General features: G+C 49.5%; 1 long non-coding RNA gene across 1 annotated transcript in view; it reads left to right on the plus strand.

The window, feature by feature from the left end:
• The first annotated feature begins 1,954 nt into the window (after window positions 1-1,954).
• Window positions 1,955-9,272, plus strand: part of LOC112479656 — a 13,786-nt gene continuing 6,468 nt past the window's right edge. Inside the window, exons 1-2 of the long non-coding RNA XR_003046262.1 lie at window positions 1,955-2,929; window positions 8,230-8,342. This is a non-coding gene — a long non-coding RNA (uncharacterized LOC112479656). The remainder of the gene's footprint in view (window positions 2,930-8,229; window positions 8,343-9,272) is intronic.

The following is a 9,272-nucleotide window of genomic DNA, read 5'->3' on the forward strand; positions in this document are numbered from 1 at the left end:
GCCACCAAATTCCTGCTCTTCTCCTTGAAGGGCCTTCTGAGGACCGATGGAAATAACAGCCTCATGTTTCCAGGAAGAAGCGTCAGCCCGTTTGCTCCTGGGACAAAAGGGGAAGCCAGCGAGGAAGCAGGTGACAAATGGAAACACCGATTTCCTGCTCTGTTTCACATTCCGGAAGCACAGACTTGCTGACACCTTGCAGAAGCTGTGGCGACATGGTAGCTAGGGCCTCTCCAGGGCTGTCTCACCTCAGGCCAGGGCCTTCCTGCATTTTCCGGAGGGGTTGGCCAGGGACTGATGGGGTTGGGCTGGGAGTGAGGGTGTCTGTGACATGGCCGTGACCTGCAGTGGCGTCTCCTGCCAGGGTTCTTTCCTTGTATCTTGGGACACGGGGAAAGAATACAGCCAGTGGTGATTTGGGGGAGACTTATTTTCCGTGAGACCCTGAGCATCCTTTGAGTGGGAAGAGACAGAGTCTCCAGCAACTGGGCACATGTGATGGCCATAGCAGCCCCGGTGCCTGTCCTCACAGAGCTCTAGGACCAGAACAGATGGCCGACTTGTCCCTGGGCGCACGTGCCACTGGCCCCCTTGGTCTTTGATCTCTGCCAGAGTGTCTGCTTCAGGTCTTCAGTCTCTCCTGGAGGGCTGGGCCCGGGACTGCTAGAGGTGGCCTGGGACACGGCCACTGCACTGACCAAGAGCCACAGCTGTGCGAGCCTCAGATACCGCCCCTTCCGTGGACCCACAGACTCACCATCACTTGCTGTGGCTCCCAAATGCCTGCTTCCTGCGGACCTCTCTCCCCTAAGACACTGCCAGACACCTCCAGTCTGTGGCCGCCCACACATTCCCAGCCACGTCCCTCCTGGCTGCTTGTTTTATCGCAGCCTCCACTCACCTACACTTACCTCGATAACACTGACTCCCCCAGACCCTCGCCTGCCTCCCTTCCCCCGCACCAGAGACCCTCACCATCCCCCCACCGGCGCCCCTCAGAGCCCTCCCCCACACGACTCCCACTCACCTGAGGTCCTGCAGACACCCCACCTTACATTCCGTCCCTCACCGCCCACCCCCCATGTGGCTCTGGGGAACACTCACCACCCCCATTGCAGTGTCTCAAGGTCCTACACTCATGGCCCTCCCCAACCCCCTCCATGGCCCCCAGAAACTCACCTGCGTCCTGCAGACCCAGGAAACACGACACCCACACCATCACCCTGAGGGGACCCGCCAGACACTCCCCACATATCCGCTTCCCCCACTGCACCCCTCAAACTCTCTCCACCTCCTTGCGTGGAGCCTCCGTTCTCAACACAAACGAGCTGTCTGCAGGCACCTAACGGTCCGCTCTCCCTCCTGCCAGCCCCACACAAAGTACGGTCCCTGGTTTATAGCCCTGACACCCCAATATTCCATCAGCACCCAGGAGCCCAGCGGCGTGCGACCCCCGTGACTCCGCCACTAACGGGAGCAGCAAGTGATTCACTGTTTGGGGACCCTGGACAACCCCATCCCCACCCCTACCCAGGGGTCTTGGCGGGCTTATTTTATTATTTTTATTAATTATTATTATTACTTATGCCTACAGGGCCTGGACTTCCTAGGTGGTCTCCCATCCAAGTACTAACCAGGCCCGACCTTGCTTATTTTCTGAGACCAGACCTCGGGCTTGTTCAGGGTGGCATGGCCGTAGACCATGGACCGTGGCTCCACTGGGGCGCGAACCCAGGACCTTCTGCGTGTAAAGCAGACGGGCTGACCGCGCTACACTATGGAACCACGTCCTTGGCAGGCTTTTTGAAAGCCTAACGTTTCCAGCATTCCCATTCACTTTCGGTTCTGCAAAATTTGGCAGCCAGCGTTTCCAGCGTTTCTTGACTTTGCATTCTGTAAATGCCTTACTCTAATTAGTCAGCGATACAGCTCCAGATCCTCCCAAGGACCTGACTTCGCCTGGAAGGAGATCAGCTCAGCCCAGGATCCGAGAGGACCCCAAATATGTGCTTCAAGGGCCTCAGATTCCCTTTGCCTGAGGAGGTGGAGGGGCTAACGTCCGTCTGGTCTTGAGAGTGCAGGGTCTCTGCCCACCCCACCCCACCCCACCCCAAACCCAGGGGTACAATCCGAATCTGCCCTGTGTCTGCACAGCTGTGGCTGCTCGGCTCAGGAGAGACCCCATCACACAACGGGGTGCAGTGACCGTGCCGAAGACACCCATGTGGGCTCCGTTGTTTGGGGCTCGGGAACCCCTTCCCTATGAGCTGAGTTATGTAACTTGGGGGAGAGTCGGGGGACTGAAGTCTGTGTCTCTCTTCAGACGACGCGCTTCCGCCTTCTCTTCCATCCTTTGGTAACGGGGGTGGGAGGGTCCCAGCCCCCTAGGGAGGTCCCCAGTGGGGTCTGAGGCTTTCTCTGCAGCAAAGTGGGCCGGACTGCGGTAGCAGAAATGAAGGTGCATCTGTGTGCAGTTTCTCTCAGTGAGGAGTGAGCTCCTTGAGCCTCCTGTCTCTATAGCCACAGGCTGGACCAGTCGCTTCCCAATCTCTGGGAGGCTGCAAAAGTAATGGACCAGTTCATAACTATTGTTTTTTAAATCTGAAAGAAAACAAAATTAGGAAATAGTGTAGTGTTCACACAGAATCTCATCGATGATTGTGTAATGCAACTTTCTTTTGGACTGTGTGTAATCCACATAACGACGTAATATCAATTTTTCCTAGTGAGTCGAAGCCAGTTAGCAGAGGAATGTAGGAAAAATTCCAGCCACCGCCTCGCTGCCTCCTTTCCTGAGAGCCAGTGACTTCAGCTACCTATCATGCCATCCAGTAAGGAATCCAGCTGTCACGTCCTTGGTTCCAGGTGTTTCCTGGGGAGGCCGAAGGCAGGCTTGGCACCCAGCCTGGCCGTCTCTGCCAGGAACGAGGTAAGATCGAGCCAGAGCCGGGGTGAGAGAGAGGAGCGTGGTCCCTGGGGGGCAGGGCTGAGGCTGGAGTTTCTGAGGCAGGAGAAACCTCATCTCTCAGGATAGCTGAGTCAGGTTCTGGGGCAGGAAAGTGGAAGGAGATCAGGACAGGGCAGGGGTGTCTGGGAGGCTGCGACAGCTGAAGGGCAGTGGCTGGTCCTGAGATGGCTGGACACTGAGAGCCTCTAACTCAACAGCTTGAGGCTTTGGGGTCGGACGACCCTGGTTTGGAATCCAACCCCTGTCCCTTCACGAGGTGTTAAAAAACGTGTCTGGTATTTTTGTCATCGACATCTTTGCTGCAAACATTTTTTTTTTTCCCCTATAACTAATTGGCCTTAAGGCAATTTTGCTATAAAAAAAGATAAAATCGCAAAAAAAAATAAAATAAAATAAAAGAAGGACATTTAAAAGGACATAACAAATATAAAAAGACTTTATTGTAAAATACGAAATACCTGAATACACTGAAAATGTGTGTAGATTCTCAGCAATACTGCCACCAGAAAGAAATGCTAACTCTTTCAAGACCAACAGAAGCATGTCTACTCATCCCTCTGTAGACCATTATGAGGGCTAGCTCGGATTTCTATACAGGAATGTATAAAGGGGAGTGAATGCACAGACTTCGTCAATGGAGAAATGAAGCCAAACTGCAAACTAGCTTAAGTACATTAAGTCCGCCATGGATAAATGAAACAGTAGAGACAGAGAAACCCTTTACACATAGCCCTATTCAGCTCCCTGGAATCAAGGAGCTATTTGACTCTGACATCCTTCAAGACCCATTCCCCACTTCAACCCCACAGCTGGGCTAGCCCTTAAGAAAGACCTCAGGTTCTTTCCCTTTGCCCCTACAGGAAGTTCAAACCTCGAAAAAAACGAGACTTCGCGGACTCCTGGCCAAGATAAAAACCACAGCTAACCACCTTGCTTCCCAAGAGACCCTGGCATGTGATCCCTCTGCCGGTTACAGACACCATCTGGACTGGACTCAGACACCCACCCAGTCCTCAGCCAGGGGTCTCCATTGGGCCCAGGCCCAGACCCTCCAGAAAGGGCCAGCAGGCCCTGGTGTCAGGCATCCCTGACTTACGGGGACAAACTCCAAGTAAGACGTCCCGACAGTTGCCAGCTGGTGCTGACGTATCTGTGCTTCTGGAATGTGAAAGGGAAGGAAACCAGCATTTCCCCTTGTCACTGGCTTTCCCACTGGCTTTCCCTCTGCCCCGGAGGCTAAACAGGCTGAATCCTCATCTGACAGTATTGGGGTGTTATTTCCACTTGGCCTCAGGAGAGCCCCTTCCTGGGGATAGGCAGGGACGTGGAGGAATGTCAGCTATGCCCCGAGAATGTCAGGTATGCAGGATGGGGACTCCCCGGTGCCACAGGCCCTTTCCTGGGCTTGCTGCCTGGGTGAGTACACTGATCCTTTGCTCCACCTGAATTCTTCCTGGTTTCAGTCCCGCTTCCTGTTACCTGCAACCGGGCACTAGGTGATCGCCACCTGGAGGAGATCCTTTCCCTGCTGAAAAGGCTCAGCGGCAGCAAAGAGAAACCACTCAATAAAATAGGAGTGGAAGGGGCTTTTAGTACGGGGGATGAGAAGCAGGGCTGGACATGCTTCATGCTGGGACTCCAGACATGTCTCAGCATAACACTGTCAAACTGGGAAGATTTAACATTTTTAATTAAAAAAAAAAATTGGACTCTATCCAGCAAAACCATAGAGAAGTATCCAAGTACATGGGTCATTCTGCCTTCCCTTGTGGTTGGAGCAACCACAGTGAGATGCCTGATTTGGTAGAGGATGCACCAGGTGGGGACCAGGGGTGACTGAGGGTCCCATCCTCGGGCACGTGTCTTGAAGGTGACCACATGGTGCACAAGTTCAGATAACCTTCATTATCACTATCGCTTGAACTCAGCCCACGTCTGTACAATGACAGATTCCCAACACCTTCCTTCTGGAGGGACATAAGGAAATACAGGTAGGAGTTGACAGTGATGCGGGAGAACACGGGCAGAGAAGACCTTGAACATTTCACCCAAACCTTCTCAAGCTTGTAGGTTAAGTATGGAGAGTGGAGTAGTGCTCCCTGACAAGAAAGAGGAACCAAAAAGTAACTGCATGTTTAGATCACAACCTAACAGCTGGAATCCACAGTTAACATTGGAGGAAAGAGGTCATCATGGGAACCTCCCAATCTTAGAGTGAATTAGAAGGGAATAGAGAGCATATTGAAGACTCAGAGAGAGTGTGACTATCTTGGACTAGTTAATCAGGACCTATTTATGTCCCAAATTGATTTACGTATCAATACCTTCTTGGCCATAACAGAAAAAGAGACTTCAGAATATTTTATTTTATTCTTACAATACAAAAGGCTACATAAATAATGTTGTGTGACATGTTTTATGAAGTAAAACTATTTTTCTATGTGCATGGAACAGATGATTTAATATTAAGATGGAAATAGCTCAGAATTGATTTACGGATTCGACAGGACCCCTATCAAAAGCCACCTATCCGAGCTAATCACCGCCTCTGACAGAGGTGGAAGCTGAAGCACAGGACCTTCACGCGCTTACCAAGTCACCACTGATCCCAGGTCCCCAAGCCCAAACCCCAGCCAGGCCGTTGTGCAGAAATTGGCCACCTGATCCTGATTTATAAGGAAATGTAGGAGACCCAGAATAACCAACAAACGCTTGAAAAAGAAGAGAAGAAGTCAGAGAACTTAAACATCCCAATTTCAAAATTCACTATCAAACGACCATAAATGAGGACAGTGTGGACTTGTATAATGATTAGCATATATATCGATTGAGTAGAATTGAGATTTGAGAAATACACCCTCGCATGAATGGTCAATTGACTTGTAACAGGGGTGTCAAGGCGATTCAATGGGAAAAGAATCGTATTTTCGACAAATGGTGCTGGTACAACTGGATATCCACATGCAGAAGAATAAAGTTGAACTTTTCCTCAAATCATACAAAAAGTTACCTCAAAATGGATCACAGAACTAAATGAAAGGCTAAAAATATAAAATTCTTAGCGAAAACTAGGAATAAAGCTTCATGACCCAGAGTTAGGCAATGGGTTGTTAAACTAAAATCAGAAGAGAAAAAAATAAAAATAGATGAACTAGATTTCGTCAAAATTCAAAACAAAGAACATCATCAAGAAAGTGAAAAGACAACTTGCACTATGGGAGAAGATATTTGCCAATCACGTGCCTGATAAAAAATTTCTACCCAGAATATAACAAGAACTTTTACATAGCAATGATAAAAAGTAAAATAAATAAGAAATAGTAAGGTTCAAATACATTTTTCTAAATAATAAGAGCATATCCAATCAGTAGGTGACTTTACACTTCTATGGTTAAATGCTATCCCCCAATTCTTCGCAAGAAGTTTTAAAAATGTTTTTGAAATGCCTTCACTGAAAATTCTACTGTGTAAAAGTATGCATATAAAGGTAAGCAAATTGGGGGCAAAATTCAATGTTTCCCAACTTAAAAGTACTTTGACATTTGGGAGGTCAAAGTATGTCCTGAGCACACACTTACAACTGTACATATAATCTGAATTAAAAATGTTCGAAATCGAAAACCTCAGTCTGATGATCTCTAAATGCTACTCAAAACCCACCTTATCCCAGGACACGGACCATGTCCGCCCTCTGCATCAACAAATCCTTGTCCCCGCCCCGTCCCTCCACGGCCTGGTCATCCTCCTTCATGTCACCTAATTTAGGACGTTTCCACTGTCATTATTCACCCCAAACCGCAGTGGGAACTCCCTCGCGAGCTCCTGGAATCTCCCAACTACAATTCGACAGGGAGGGAACCGCGGTCACAGGCGTCGGGCTGTGACACCAGAGACCCAACTTCCAAAAGAGGGACCCAGGTTCGGAGAGGACAGTCTGGGCGTCCAGGACACACCGCGCGGATCACACCGGGCCCGGAGGAAAAGACGCCGCAGAGGCCACGAGAGTCCAGGGCCGCCCAGCCAGGATGAAGGGTGGGCCGTGGGCGGGACGAGGGACGTTCAGTACCCTGGACAGAGGCGCTCAGTGCCGCAAAGTCTTCTCCAGGTCCTGCCACCTTTGGGCTTCCCTGAATTGGAAGCCTGAGCACCACCTGCCGTGTGCTCCCCGCGACTCGCAAATGCGCGCAGCAGGTGCGGATCCTCTCCCCGCCTCCCCCAACTCCCAGACCAGAATGAGGTCCTCCAGGAGAAGGCGAGAAGAGTTCCCACGTCACCAACCCGTCCCCGACCTCGCGCATGCGCCCAGTAGTCCGGGTCGAGTCCTCGCCCATCTAAGGCCAACCAGCTGCGGCGGTACTTTATCCTAAAGGGATCTGGAGTCCCTGGACCACCGGACCATTTTGCCTTCGTCCCCCACACACAGTACAGAGATGTAAGGACGACTTTATCTGGGACAAGCATCCTAAAGACATGCAGAGCCTCTACCAGCCTGGGGCCACCCCACACCCACACCTGGAATCCATCCCAGAGGGTTACCTTGGGCTTCCCGCCCGAACAGGGCCCCAGGCATCTAGGCGGAGACAGGAAGCCGCCCTTTACAGTATCATCAGTTCTGCTTCATTTGGTATGACACCAATCCGGAAAGGAAGACAGAACTTTGCGAATCAGCCAAACTGAATAAAATGTTCCACTTTGTTATTGTCTGGTTCAGAGACTCCCCTGATTGTCAGCAAGAGAATCTGTCTGAACACCTGTCAGGATGGGGGACACTTGCTGAGGTGACTCTGCACCCATGTCACCCGAATCCTCACATGACTCTGCTCTGACTGACCAGAGCTAATCCCCGCCTCTGACAGAGGTGGAAGCTGAAGCACAGGACCTTCACGCGTTTACCAAGTCACCACTGATCCCAGGTCCCCAAGCCCAAACCCCAGCCAGGCCCATGAGCCCTGGGCTGAGGACTGTCCTGTCTCTACGCAGCTGTCCTGAGGATGAAGTGGCTCTTAAAACTTTACAAACCGGAGCCCAACATTCTCATGCAATCTTGAATTTAGGATGACCCTAATACTTTATGATCAAGTAAATGTTTCCGAACAATAAAATGACATTAAACAGAACAATAGCATCAACTCTAATATTTGTAGCATTGTTTGGTTTGCTGGTTTCATAACAAATCATAAACTGCCTAAGTAATAAAATAACCTTTCAGAATTTAATCATTTTCAGTTCTTTAATTTCCACTTGGGCCCTGTGTCTTTTAGGAAAAGATCTTTTGAAGCATTTTCAGAAAATGAAAGAAGTCAGAGAAAACGAAGAACCCACAATGCCCTTTGTCCTCACCAATCAAACTTCAGAACAATGGACATCATGAGAGGTACATACTTTCTATACCATATCCTGTCTTCAGGCTACAATGTTATACAAGCAATATGCTGTGTTGCTATTGATGTAAGAACTTCAGCAGCTAAAAGGAAGAATATCTGAAATTTGCCCAAGTCTTGAATCCTGCGTAAAGTTCCATCTGGAGACTATGTTCCTATAAAGTATGTTTGGGATTTCACTGCCTGGGACCCTGAGAGTCAATGTTCTCCATCAATCATCTCTTGAGAAGGGCCATCTCTTCAGTGTGTCCCCAGGTAGTGCAATGACCCTGGGGAAGAGGTCCCCAGGCAGCTGCAGCATAGGAAGAATTACTGATCCAACTAATAAGCTCAAATTTAAAAATTGACCACTACTCGTAGTAATAACAGAGTGGACTAATACTTTTAAATTGTTGGAGAGAATTTTACTTTCCCCACCCCTTCCACGTTCATTCCATGGTGGTGATATGAGCATCAGCCAGGGTCTGGATAATAGAGATTTTAACCCTCAGGAATTTTAGCAACGAACTGTAATTTATATATGGGGTTTCAGTGGGGAGAGGGTGTAGCAGGGAAGACAGCTAGAGCTGAGAGGATAAAGGAGACAGGGCAGAAAGTTGGGTGGAGAGTAAAGCTCGGGGTGGGGGACAGAAAGAATCCAGGGTAGAGCACAGTAGGGTTGGTACTCAGAGCAGACGAGCTTGGGGTTGGCAGTGCCAGGTGGGTACCAGACTAGTCAGGGAGATCGCTTCGTAAATCCTACAAATGTCTAACCACTAGGCCGTACACCTGAAACTAATATAAAATAATGTTGAATGAAAATTGAAATTAAAATTTTTTTAAAGGGGAGAAAAAAATGAAGTGGAACAAGAGGTTCACATTTCCAAGTATAAAATGAATAAGTCATGGGTTCGTGGCGTACGGCGTAAGGAGTTTAGTCAATA

Source organism: Pteropus alecto, unplaced genomic scaffold (assembly GCF_000325575.1).
Source record: "Pteropus alecto unplaced genomic scaffold, ASM32557v1 scaffold194, whole genome shotgun sequence".
NCBI classification, from domain to species: domain Eukaryota; kingdom Metazoa; phylum Chordata; class Mammalia; order Chiroptera; family Pteropodidae; genus Pteropus; species Pteropus alecto.